We start from the raw sequence: 14,064 nt of genomic DNA, 5'->3' as shown, positions 1-14,064 counted from the left end.
TTAAGGGATTGTCTGTATATTGCTAAACAAGAGATGCCCCTCACAACTTCTTCCTACTCTGGCCAAGAGATGTGGACACGGAACAGAAGATACCCCTTTCTCTACTCTTCCATAATAGGGTGAATTAAAATGTGTTTTCTCTACTGGACACCCCCTTTATAGTGTACCTAAACTTTTGGTCAGCTTCTGACATGTGATCGGTGGGGGACTCTCACTGGTCTCTAGTGTTGAGCGGCATAGGCCATATTCGAATTCGCGAATATTCGCGAATATGTGGACGAATATTCGTCATATTCGCATATTCGTAATATTCGCGTTTTATTTTAGCATATGCGAATTTTCACGTGTGCGAAAATTAACATATGCGAAAATTTGCATGTACAAAAATAACATTAGCGAATATTTTCGTATATGCGAAAATTCGCACACCGGTCTCACACAGTAGTATTAGAGCCTTCTTTACACCACACAAGCTGGAAGCAGAGAGGGATGATCACTGTGATGTGTACTGTGAAAAAAAAAAAAGGAAAAAAAAAAAAACACGAATATTCGTAATTACGAATATATAGCGCTAAAATTCGAATTGCGAATATTCGCGAGCAACACTACTGGTCTCTAGAGCAAAGAGACAGAAGTGCTGGGCTGAGCACCTTATCCCTTAGTTTCTGCTCAGATTTCCTCAGTAAACTAAACACTTAGGCTAGGTTCAGACTACGGAATTTCCGACAGAAATTCAGTCGTAAAATTTCCGTCAGAAATTCCGCTTGCTAAAATGTATAGTGTAGTGAATGGTTTTCCATTCACAAATTCACACTTCGGAATTTGTGAAGCGGAAAATTCGCTTAGAAATTTCCGCCTGAAGAAAGGCGGTGCTCTTTCTTCAGGCGGAATTCCTCGCAGAACACATTGCAGTCTATGGGAGACTGCAGTGTCCGCGCGGTCCTAGCGCCGACTTATTCAGTCGGCGCAGGCGGAACTCAGAATCTCTGGGCAGAAATTTTCTGCCCGGAGATTCCGAAGTCTGAACCTAGCCTTAGGCTAGGTTCACACCGTGGAATCCCTGGCAGAATTTCTGCCAGATATTGAGCCAACGGCACTAGGACCATGTGGACTGCATTGCCGTCTTCATAGATGGCAATGCATTTCTGAGCGGATATCCCTAAAGATCCACCCAGAAATGCATTGCAGTCTATGGGGGCCGCAATGCAATATGCTCGATCCTAGTTTCGCCGGCTCTATCTATGGCAGAAATTCTGCCCAGAAATTCTGCAGTATGAACCCAGCCTTAGGGGCTATTTAAACAGCAGAATTTCTGCTTGTGGAATTCAGCCTCAAATCTAAGCCCAAAGACTTCTATGGGATTCTGCACTCCCATTCACAGTTCTGAATTTCCGCTTGCGGAATTCCGCTAGCGGAATTCCGCAAGCAGAAATTCAGAAGTGTGAATGGGAGTGCGGAATCCCATAGAAGTCTATGGACTTTAATTTGAGGCGGAATTCCGCAAGCGGAAATTCTGCCGTGTGAATAGACCCTTAGGCTAGGTTCATACTGTGGAATTTCTGAAAACAATTTCATTCTTTCGGCAGAAGTTTCACAGTCTGAATGGAGCAGCAGGATCCCGTTGAAAATAATGGAAGACTGCTGCATCGGAACTCCGGAGCGGAAGTCTATTTGGAAAATAAGTAGTGTGAATGAGCCCAAAGGGAATAGCTTCCCTGCATGTGTCCTAAGCATACATACAGTATAACCGCCATATTCAGTACGAACCCATCTCTTCAATGTACCATGGTATAATGTTATATCAGCAGTTCTATTAACAGGGATGGCTCGGCAGCATGAGGATGCAGCATTATGGTTCAATAACAATGGCTATACTTCATCAATTAATTACAGTGCCTATACCTGTAAGTTTAATAAGAGGGACCATTGATGATCATACAGGCGCATTATAGCTAAGCGGCACATTAAACGCCATCAACGTGAATAATGGAATACTACCCGACAGTGGTTTTCTATTTCAAAGACTCATCCATGCCAAAAATCCATTAGAAATATTCTTCAACCCAATAATTACATGCAGGTTAACGCCAACGATACCAGTCTAATACACAGATATCCCAGGGTCCTAAGTAAAAGGCCCCAGGAGATAGGCTGCGGCCATAAAACTCTCTTCCCTGTATACATTATACAGCCATCTAAATATATGGCTGCATAAAGTATACACCCCCCTGCCCCAAGAAGTTAAAGGGTACCTCTCATCAAATAAACTTTTGATATATTTTAGATTAATTAATTTTGAATAACTTTCCAATAGCATGTTAAAGAAAAATATGCTTCTTTCTATTGTATTTTTCCCGATCAGTCCTGTCAGCAAGCATTTCTGACTCATGCTGGAGTCCTAAACACTCAGAGCTGCCAGCCTGCTTTGTTCACAGCCAAACAGGCTGTGAACAAAGCAGGCTGGCAGTTCTGAGTGTTCTCCTTTGTGAACAAAGCAGACTGGCAGCTCGTAGTGTTTAGGACTCCAGCATGAGTCTGAAATGCTTGCTGCCAGGACTGGTAGGGATACCCCTAGTGGTCATTTCTTCAAAGTGGAAAATTAAATAGAAAGAAGCATATTTTTTAATAACATGCAATTGTAAAGTTATTCTGCATACATTAATCTATAATATATCAAAAGTTTTTTTGATGAGAGGTACCCTTTAACTAAGTACCAATTCATTCTTTCCTTACTGAGCTGTTGGCACATCTCAGCTCCAACATTGTCAGATTCGAGCGAGCTCGTTCAACTTAAGTAAGAACATGGAAGTCTGGTCCAAAATAATTATTTCATGGGTGATACTAGGATGTACCATAAAGTCATGTCAGGAGAGCTGAAAGCTCCCCTATAAATCCAGTGACTTACAGATGACGTCTTTGTTCATTTTTAAAAAAGTCTATTTCTTTTTCTTTTCCATCCAGTGAGAGACCATCTCTGGTTTCTCACTTTGCACCTATTTCCAGCCTCTGTAGTAACACACATAAATTAAGACCCCAGAACAGACACCCTATATTAATTGAGACCCCTCAATCAATGGTTACTGAGGACCAATGCCCCGATCCTCTGCCAGATCAGATCTGTTAAAGTCAAACCACAGACTAGACTAGAAGACAAGGTGCTTATGGTAAGAAACGGGGTCGATGTAGCTGCAGCATACCCAGAGGGTGTAAAGGGGTTGCAGATAGGGGATTCTGCCTGTTGCCCGAAGTGCTAATAGAATCCTACACAAGCAGAACTTGGCATTTACCGTATTATTCGCCATATAGGACGCTCCGGCATATAAGACGCACCCAATTTTAAAGGAGGAAAATCTAGAATACAATGTAAAGTATAGGACAGTGATCTTCAACCTGCAGACCTCCACATGTTGCAAAACTACAACTCCCAGCATGCCCGGACAGCCGTTGGCTGTCCGGGCATGCCAGGAGTTGTAGTTTTGCAACATCTGGAGGTCCGCAGGTTGAAGACCACTGGTATAGGAGGTAATACTCACGTGTCGCCGCTGCTCTGGACCCGTCACCGCTGCCCTGGATGTCGCTCTCCATCGCTGTCGCCGCATCCCTGGGGTGTCCCCGTTGCTCCGGAACATCTCTGCTGCCCGGTATCCTCGCTCTCCGTCGCCGCCATCACGTCGCTACGCACGCCGCTCCTATTGGATGACGGGACGGCGTGTGCGACGACGTGATGACGACAAAGGAGAGCGCAGGCCAAGCAGGGGATCCCGGCACGGAGCAGACACCGAGGAGGCAGGTAAGGTCCCTCCCGGTGCAGCCGGGTCAGTGTCCCTTTCCCTTCAGACGTGGCAGTCAGCTTTGATCACCACGTCTGAAGGGTTAATACAGGGCATCACCGCGACTGGTGATGTCCTGTATTAGCCGCGGGTCCCGCCCGTTGATGGCCGCAGGGACCGCTGCGATAGGACAGGGTTTTAATGTGTATTCGCCATATAAGACACACCAACTTCCCCCCCCCCCCCCCCTCCAGTTTTGGGAAAGAAAAAGTGCATCTTATACGGTGAAAAATACAGTAACCTCCCTTAACCTATTGCTTGGGGCACCTAGGACCAATACCCCTATCTTTGGCCTGGAGGTCTCCTGGGATACCCAAAAATATATAGAAATGTGAAACCATATACCTTGAGTACCTAAAATCCTGTCAGATTATCTTATCCCCAACCCAGAACCACCCACCAGTCAACCGGTGAATGTCAGACTATATTTTACCTACAGTATAAACTTGGTCTTTGCTTGGAGATCTTTTTCCAACACTTCCCGATAGCCCTGGCAGTAGGTCATAGCCCTGACATTCTTCAACCAAGGTGTCCCCTACAGAAAATACTAATGTGCTCAAACCATTGTGACCTGGTTAGGAATTTGCCAAAGCTGAAGTAGATCTTGAGAATATTATCAGCCACTATCTAATGGATAAATCTAATAGACAGTGCCACACTCTAAAAACCGGTGCAGCAGTCTGTGAGGAAGAGGGGCAATTTATTGCCAACTTGCTAAATCAGTCCCTGCCCCACAACGTACGGGAATATCTATATAGAATAGAGTGTAAATACTGAACATCTCATCAGTACATATGGTTTCCATAATAAATGAGCTCACACTCCTGCGAGTTGTTGCTGTGCTCACAGGTACACTACAAGTGAGAACATAGACCAAAATCTGCCTCTCATTACTTTTTCACACAGCACCGACATGCTCACGTTTTTATTTGGCGCATCTACTTGTTTCATTGTTGCAATTTGCACAGTAGCAGAGTAGTGACAGGTTCAATGTGAGATGTAGGAAGGTGCCTTCATTATGTGATGTGCAAACGTTTAACCCTTTCACGTGCTGAAATAACACCTTCTGTACGGATCTATATTATGCAGGGTTGCCATCAGAAACTTTGGGGCCCCTAAAGTGTGGCCCGCCCCCTGAGTCCACGGCCAGGACTCTCCTGCTAGCTTCCCCATCGTCTATGCAAAAAAATATTTTAAAACACACGACAAGATAAACAAGAGCTCATTAGTTTAATGAGGAAGGAAGGAGAAAATATTATCACCATACATATTACCATCATATTGTTACTGACCAAATCCTGTATACTGAGACCAAAATTACCAATAATACCAGTATACAAGGAGGAATATTATCACAGTAGATATTACCATCATACTGTTACTGACCAAATCCTATATACAGAGACCAATATTACCAATAATACTGGTTTACAAGTAGGAATATTATCACCATAAATATTACCATCATGCTGTTACTGACCAAATCCTGTATACTGAGACCAATATTACCAATAATACCAATATATGTTACGCCGAACGCTCCGGGTCCCTGCTCCTCCCCGAAGCGCTTGCGGCATTTCTCTCCCTGCAACGCCCCGGTCAGACCCGCTGACCGGGAGCGCTGCACTGACATTGCCGGCGGGGATGCGATTCGCATAGCGGGACGCGCCCGCTCGCGAATCGCATCCCAAGTCACTCACCTGTCCCGGTCCCCGGCTGTCATGCTCTGGCGCGCGCGGCTCCGCTCTCTAGGGCGCGCGCACGCCAGCTCTCTGAGATTTAAAGGGCCAGTGCACCAATGATGGTGCCTGGCCCAATCACCCTAATTAGTTTCCACCTGCTCCCTGGCTATATGACCTCACTTCCCCTGCACTTCCTTGCCGGATCTTGTTGCCTTGTGCCTAGAGAAAGCTACTCTGTGTTTACAACTACTGTGTTCCTTACCTTCTGCTATCACCATTGACTACGAACCTTGCCGCCTGCCCCGACCTTCTGCTACGTCTGACCTTGCTCTTGTCTACTCCCTTGTACCGCGCTTATCTCAGCAGTCAGAGAGGTTGAGCCGTTGCCAGTGGATACGACCTGGTTGCTACCGCCGCTGCAAGACCATCCCGCTTTGCGGCGGGCTCTGGTGAATACCAGTAGCAACTTAGAACCGGTCCACCGACACGGTCCACGCCAATCCCTCTCTGGCATAGAGGATCCACCTCCAGCCTGCTGAATCGTGACAGTATACAAGTGAGAATAATACTGCCACACCATTACCACCAGTGAACAAAGACCAATATCCTCCTATACAAAGTCCATATAGTAGTGACCCCAGATCTACACAAGCTCAGCAGACCATATAAGTGATTACAGTGCAGTTGCATCCAATGACTCACAGGAGGCATCTTCTTAAAGTTGCTCTCTTTCTTTTTCTTCTCTGTTTATCTTCTTCCGGCCATGACTAGCCTCCATCCTGTTCTGCATTGAAGCTACAGGGGACAATATCTTCTAAACCAGGCATAGGCAACCTTTGGCACTGCAGATGTTTTGGACTACATTTTCCATGATGCTTTGTCAGCATTTTGGCTTTAAGAGCATCATGGGAGATGTAGTCCAAAACATCTGCAGTGCTGAAGGTTGCCTATGCTTGTTCTATACTACTGGACGAATTTCTGTACCCCTCATTCTACTCCTGTTCACCCGCACTATACCCCAGTGTATTTGGTTTATTGTGGGTGAACAAGCTTTCTGTTTCCCATAAAATTTTTAATATTTTGCAAATGCTTTTTAACTTGATGTCCAATCAATGACATAAGGATGTATGTTGTAGATCAGGGACATTGACCAGTAGTCTGTCATCTCCTCCACCATGAAGTCCCTTAAGGTTAAATTAAGGTCTTCTGGGATGAATCAAATACAATCCCAAAATTCTTGGAAATCTGGTGCAAAAACTTCTTTGGGAGTCCCAATGGCATAAATATTGGTTACTGAACACCTCCACAACAGATACAGTTAAAGGGGATATCTAAGGATATCACATGGTAGGTGATATGCCTCTGAGACCCCTTCAATCACAAGAATGGGGGTTTCTTGTTCCCCAAGTGAGTGAAGCGACAATTGTGGATATTCATTGGCTAGGTAACCAAATATTAAGCTAACCAAATGGTGCACTTGGCTACCTTTGGCAAAACCACTGCAAGTCAATGGAAAAATAGCACACATGCCCGACTCAGGTGACAAGGGACCCCCCATTCTTGTGGCCACTGGGGCCTGACCGCTGGTATATGTGGATAGACAGTAACCTATAATCTCGGGCATAAACCCTTTAGGAGATTTAAAACGAATCAAGGAGGGGATCTCCATGCCATGCCCTGCCCTTCAAGGGCGGGCATGGCATAGAGATCCCCTCCTTGATATGTTTTAAATCTTTTTGTCAATCCTCTCCCCCTGCACCCGGCATAACAATGTATATGATTTTTTTTCCCTAAAACATTTCTATAACATAGCGAGAGAAGAGGACGACTCAATGACTTACAGTAGCTGGCGAGGAAGCAACAAATTACTGTATAAGGTCACTTTCCCCACCAAAAGAGATATTACAAAACTATAAAGTTGCAGATACAAAACAAGGAGCGGCAGCATTGTACGGCACAGAATTTACTACATTTACTGCATTGTCTAGCTTCTGCTTTAGGCCCCGTTCACACTACGAAATTGCCGCAGAATTTCCGCGGGCGGAATTTCCGCGGGCGGAATTCCGAGGTGTGAACTTTAACATTAGTGTGAATGGGTCTCCGCGAGACCCGTTCACACTGTGGAATTTCAGCGGCGGACATTTCAGCCACTGAAAGTGCTCCGCGCAAAGAAAGAACACGTTCATTCTTTGCGCAGATTCCGCGAGCGGACCATAGCCGTCAATGGTCACGGCTCAGTGCCCCGCGGCCCTAGCGCCGAAACATCTATGGCGGCGGCCGCCAGGCGGAATCTCCGCTCGCTGAATTCAGCCACGAGAATTCCGTAGTGTGAACGGGGCCTTTCACCGGGGGGGCCCTCTTCTCCGTGCTTCGGGCCCGGCCCTGGAGTAGTGACGTTTCGTTGATGACGACGCACAGGTACGTTCATGAGCAACGTCCCTGTGCGTCGTCGTCAGGGCAACGCACTAGTTCGGGTCCGAAGCGCGGAGAAGAGGCCCCCCCCCCGGTGAAAATGGACAGCCCACAACGACTAACCATCCCCACCGGACGGTCCCTGCAGCATAGATGGCCCGGACCAGCTCACCCTAACATCCCGCTGAGGGGAGGTGAGTACAAAACAAAAGGGGGGGGGGATCTGGATGATGACGAAGGCCACAGTGGTCTTCAACCTGTGGACCTCTAGAGGTTTCAAAACTACAACACCCAGCAGCCGATGGCTGTCCGGGCATGCTGGGAGTTTTAGTTTTGCACATCCCAAGGTCCGCAGGTTGAAGACCACTGATGAAGAGATTGACAGGTGGTGATGATGAAGGGGGGAAAGATGACGGGGGTCTGGATGATTACGTGGGGGTATGATGTATTTCCCACCCTAGGCTTATAGTCGAGTCAATAACTTTTCCGGGGTTTTTGGGGTAAAATTAGGGGCCTCGGCTTATATTGGGGTTAGCTTATACTCGAGTATATATGGTGTGTGTGTGTGTGTGTGTGTGTGTATATATATATATATATATATATATATATATATATATATATATATATATATATATAAAGTCTTTGCCCTGTAGTATTACAAATACACGTTTTTCTGGATGCAATCTTCTTCAAGATAAACGTGTTTTGTTTTGTTTTTTTGAAGGACCCCTGTGGAGGACTTGATAATCTGCAAGCCTCAAAGAACTTTGCAATAAATATTTTTACGACGCATTGGAATTACGCTATAAGGGCTGTAATAGATTTACACGACAATGTGAATTATTACCCAGAAGAGCTTACAATCTCTCGCCTCAAACTGGTTTTTATCAAGGTTAATGACAGTCTTCAGCAAATTCATGAAAAATGCTCCGATGTAAAAACAAAGAAACAGAATACATTTTTTTTATGTTCTTCTGAAACCCTAGAACATAAAACGTATAAATGGGTCTTTAAATCTATTCGCAGCAGGTTGTGACTACTCCTTGTCAGACAAAAGATCCTTCAATGTGCCGACTCTAGATGTAATGAAAGGACCAGTCTTTAGGAATATATTAGAATATATGAATATACAGCATCTTCTATAAGTGACTCCACCCCTCACATTATATACAGTATCTCCCATAAGAGAGTCCACCCCTCACATTATATACAGTATCTCCCATAAGAGAGTCCACCCCTCACATTATATACAGTATCTCCCATAAGAGAGTCCACCCCTCACATTATATATACAGTATATCGCATAAGTGACTCCACCCCTCACATTATATATACAGTATCTCCCATAAATGAGTCCACCCCTCACATTAAATATACAGTATCTCCTATAAGTGAGTCCACCCCTCACATTATATATAGTATCTCCCATAAGTGAGTCCACCCCTCACATTATATATACAGTATCTCCCATAAGTGAGTCCACCCCTCACATTATATACAGTAGCTCCCATAAGTGACTCCACCCCTCACATTATATATACAGTATCTCCCATAAGTGACTCCACCCCTCACATTATATATACAGTATATACCATAAGTGAGTCCACCCCTCACATTATATATACAGTATCTCCCATAAGTGAGTCCACCCCTCACATTATATATACAGTATCTCCCATAAGTGAGTCCACCCCTCACATTATATATACAGTATCTCCCATAAGACAGTCCACCCCTCACATTATATATACAGTATCTCCCATAAGTGAGTCCACACCTCACATTTTATGTATTTTCTTCTACTTTTTCATATGACAACACTGAAGAAATGACCCTCTGCTCCGATGTAAAGTAGTGATTGCACAACCTGTATAACAGTGTTTAATGTTGAGTCCACTCAAAATAACTCAACACACAGCCATTAACCTTTAACTTTACCATTAACTAACCATTAACCATTAACTTAACCTTAGAAACAAAAAAGAGTGCACCCCTAAGTGAAAATGTCCAAATTGGGCACAATTAGTCATTGTCCCTCTCCAGTGTCATGTGACTCATTAGTGTTATAAGGTCTCGGGTGTTATGGAGGAGCAGGTGTTTTAAATGTGGTGTTATCGCTCTCATACTCTGTAATACTTGTCACTGGAAGTTCAACATGGCACCTCATGGCAAAGAACTCTCTGAGGATAAAGATGGCCTAGGTTTTAAGAAGATTGGCAAGACTGTTGATTTGAAATGATGTTTCCCTTTTGGTTTTAATAACCCTCCCTAGTCTTGGATTGTATTGTGCCTTCAATTGTTTCTAGGACGGATCTTTAGCAGGCATGGACATACAATATGGGCAACCTATAGGGCATGAGCCCTATAAATAATAGCGTCCTCTACTGTCCATTAGATCACATGGGTTATGCTTATTCCTTTCCATATCTTAGAGAGATCGGCCCTACATTAAAGGGGTACTCCGCCCCTAGACATCGTCATGCTGCTAGGAACCCTCTCGATCTCCCTGCTGCACCCGGCGTTCGTTTAGAGCGTTGGGTTCAACGCCGGAGGCTTGTTATGTCACGGTCACGCTCCCTCAATGCAAGTCTATGAGAGGGGGCGTGACGGCCGTCACGCCCCCTCCCATAGACTTGCATTGAGGGGGCGTGGCCGTGAAGTCACAAGCGGGGTGTGACCTTGACATCACGAGCCTCCGTCCTGCATTGCCTGTCATCCGGCAGGGAGCGAAGTTCGCTCCGTGCACTGGATGTCTTGGATGCCGCAGCCGAGATCATGGGGATCCCCAGCGGCGGGACCCCTGCGATCAGACATCTTATCCCCTATCCTTTGGATAACGGATAAGATGTCTAGTGGCGGAGTACCCCTTTAAGGATATTTATAAATGAAGTGTTGCTGTAAAAGAATGGCCCAACGTCATACACCTCCAGATCCAGGTAAAGCCCCGCACATACAGTATATACTGAACTTCTGAGTCTTACAAACCCTGGCTATATACAACATGTAGATCCCTCAATATAAATTCACTTTTATTCCCATCAGCAAATATTTGCCTTCAGAATATTCCTATATTGTCAGGAATTTCTTACAGATTTTCTTTATCCTCGAGACCACAAAGGAAGGCAGATCAGTTTAACAAGTTCAATACTCGTTTCCAGCTTTGTCTCCCTGAGCATACGCCGGGATCTGAGAAAAAAATCCATAGCTTCACGAAATCTATGACCTATTTCCAACAAACTTCAGAAAATACATGGTGTAGCCTGCGCTCTACAGACCTCCTGCTAGTAAAGGACTATGCTGCTTCAATTTAACACCTCTTGACCTCTCTCCATGCAATGATACTGTCAACAATGGGATTTTAATAGAAAAATTGACATACTACTGTTGACTGGTTGGTACATTTTTTTCACATTGTTTAAATCTATTCCCCAGTGCAGGAAACCGAGACCTTGGTTAGATATAGTTCTATGCCTCACAGCGTGGATCCATTACTGTATTATGGAATTGTCGCTATATCGTCTATATAATGCTCTGTATTCCCTTGAAATATGCCAGTATGTCAATACTTCTAGAGTCACGGCTGCACCGCTTCATATATGCATTATTCTGTAATTCTTGTAAGTGTGTGTGTGGATCAATGGCCTACAATGGAATATCCAGGATGGAAGTGGTTAATGGTAAAATGTTACAATGTTCACAGCAGCAGAAGAGGATGATGCTGATCTTGGAGGAGGCAGTGACCTTTCTGCATGCGAATATGTAATAGAAGGCTGTGATGTGTCGTGATATTTGTCAGGATAGAACATTCACCGGTCAAGTTGTAGGTATTATGACAACTGAGGAGGAGGCGTGAGCTGATTTTGTTAACCCCTTAATGACACAGGATGTAAATGTATGTCCTGGTGAGGTGGTACTTAACGCACAAGGACGTACATTCATGTCCTATACATAACCGCAAGCATCGGAGCGATGCTCGGGTCTTGCGCAGCAGGTCCCGGCTGCTGATAGCAGCCAGGGCCTCGCCGGTAATGGCCAACATCCGCAATCAGGCGGATGTCCAGAATTAACCCCTCAGATGCCTTAATCAATACAGATCATGGCATCTGCAGCATTGCGGTCTCTAAAATTGATGATCGGATCGCCGCAGCGATCCAATCATCCAGAACGGCAGATGGAGGACCCCTCACCTGCCTCGGCTGCCTTCCACAAGTCTTCTGCTCTGGTTTGCGATCGAGCAAACCAGACTAGAAGATAGCCAATAACACTGATCAGTGCTATGTCCTATGCATAGCATTGAACAGTATTGGCAATCGAATGATTGCTATAAATAGTCCCCCTAAGGGGACTATTAAAGTGTAAAAATAGAAGTAAAGAAAAGTAAAAAAAAAAGTGAAAAACCCCCTCCCCCAATAAAAACGCAAATTGTCCTATTTTCCCTATTTCACCGCCAAAAAGTGTAAAAAAAAAAAAATATATGCATATTTGGTTTCTCCGCATGCATAAATATCCGAACTATTAAAATATAATGTTAATGATACCATATGGTAAATGGCGTGAACGTTAAAAAAAAAAAAGTCCAAAATTGCTGCTTTTTTATAACATTTTATTCCCCAAAAAATTGATAATGTATTAAAAGCTTCATATAAGCAAATATGGTATCAATAAAAAAGTTCAGATCACGGCGCAAAAAAATGAGCCCTCATACCACCGCTTATACGGAAAAGTGAAAAAGTTATAGGTCTTCAAAATAGGGGGATTTTAAATGTACTAATTTGGTTAAAAAGTTTGCGATTTTTTTTAAGCGCAACAGAAATAGAAAAGTAGATTATCATGGGTATCATTTTAATCGTATTGACCCAAAGAATAAAGAACACTTTACTGTAAATTGTACGGCGTGAAAACGAAACCTTCCAAAATTTGCAAAATTGGGGATTTCTTTTAAATTTCCCCACACAAATAATTTTCTTTTGGTTGGTGCATTACATTTTATGGTAAAGTGAGTGATGGCATTACAATGGACAACTTCACGCAAATAACAAGCCCTCATACTAGTCTGTGGATGACAATATAAAATAGTTATGGTTTTTTGAAGGTGAGAAGGAAAAAACGAAAACGTTAAAATAAAATTGTCTGAGTCCTTAAGGCCCAAATGGGCTGAGTCCTTAAGGGGTTAAAGAAAGTGACTTGTCCATTCACTTTCTAATAAAAGGAAGTGGAGGACTGCTTGTGCAGGGCGATATCGATTCACCTTATAGAGATGGAGACAGCAGAACATAATTTATGTATTCAAAGATTGACTATATGTTGAGATTGAACAATCGAAGATGTAGATAGATAGAGTTGCGTATCTCCAATAGAGGCAGGGTATGCAGTTGCTGTGGGTGGACAGGCTCAGTCATGGACTACATGGCCCCACTCACCTATCTTCCCAGTGGATCATAATGCTGGCAGGTTAGTCAGTTCTCAACAGCCCGCAGCCCAAATCGCCCACTTTATAATCTAATTTGGCGCCACAAAACTTGCTCAGATCCCTATGCGAGTGAGCATTACTTTGAGTTGTATGCAAACAGCCTGAGGCTTTCTGTGGCCCACATCAGGAGCGGAGCAGGACCTCTGTGGAGGAGGCGGTACGGCTGTTGCTCTGTGCAGGAGAGGAGGCCAGTATGATTTTTTTATTTTTTATTTTACAGCAAAAGGGGACTACCTGTCTACTCGGGGTTTTACCTCGCAAATGGGGGATCTACCTGCATAAATGTGGACTAGCTGCCTAATGGAGGACCTTCCTAACTGCTGTAGAGGACATACTGGATGGGGAACCTGTCTTCTTTGTGCCCTGGGGCCCATGGAATTCTAGTTATACCCCTGGATGGATAGATGGATAGATAGATAGATGTGAGATAGATGGTAGGTAGATAGATAGATAGATAGATAGATTGATAGATAGATAGATAAATAGATAGATAATAGAGAATCAAATAAGTAAAAAAAAAAATAAACAAACAGCACAAAGTAGGCAGATTTATAGCCAGATTGATTTTTGGTTACTTTATACTTTACAAACTGAATGGGGAACCTGTCTTCTTAATGCCCTGGGGCCCATGGAATTCTAATTATACCCTTGGATGGATGGATAGATTGAT

General features: G+C 44.1%; 1 long non-coding RNA gene across 1 annotated transcript in view; it reads left to right on the top strand.

Annotated features, from left to right (window-relative positions):
* Positions 1 to 13,850, top strand: part of LOC130282206 (uncharacterized) — a 38,660-nt gene extending 24,810 nt beyond the window's left edge. Inside the window, exon 3 of the long non-coding RNA XR_008846280.1 lies at positions 13,615 to 13,850. This is a non-coding gene — a long non-coding RNA (uncharacterized LOC130282206). The remainder of the gene's footprint in view (positions 1 to 13,614) is intronic.
* Positions 13,851 to 14,064: the final 214 nt, after the last annotated feature.

The sequence above is a fragment of the Hyla sarda genome, chromosome 7 (assembly GCF_029499605.1).
Source record: "Hyla sarda isolate aHylSar1 chromosome 7, aHylSar1.hap1, whole genome shotgun sequence".
NCBI classification, from domain to species: domain Eukaryota; kingdom Metazoa; phylum Chordata; class Amphibia; order Anura; family Hylidae; genus Hyla; species Hyla sarda.
Note: the sequence above shows the minus strand (reverse complement) of the source record. Positions and strands in the feature narration are given on the sequence as shown.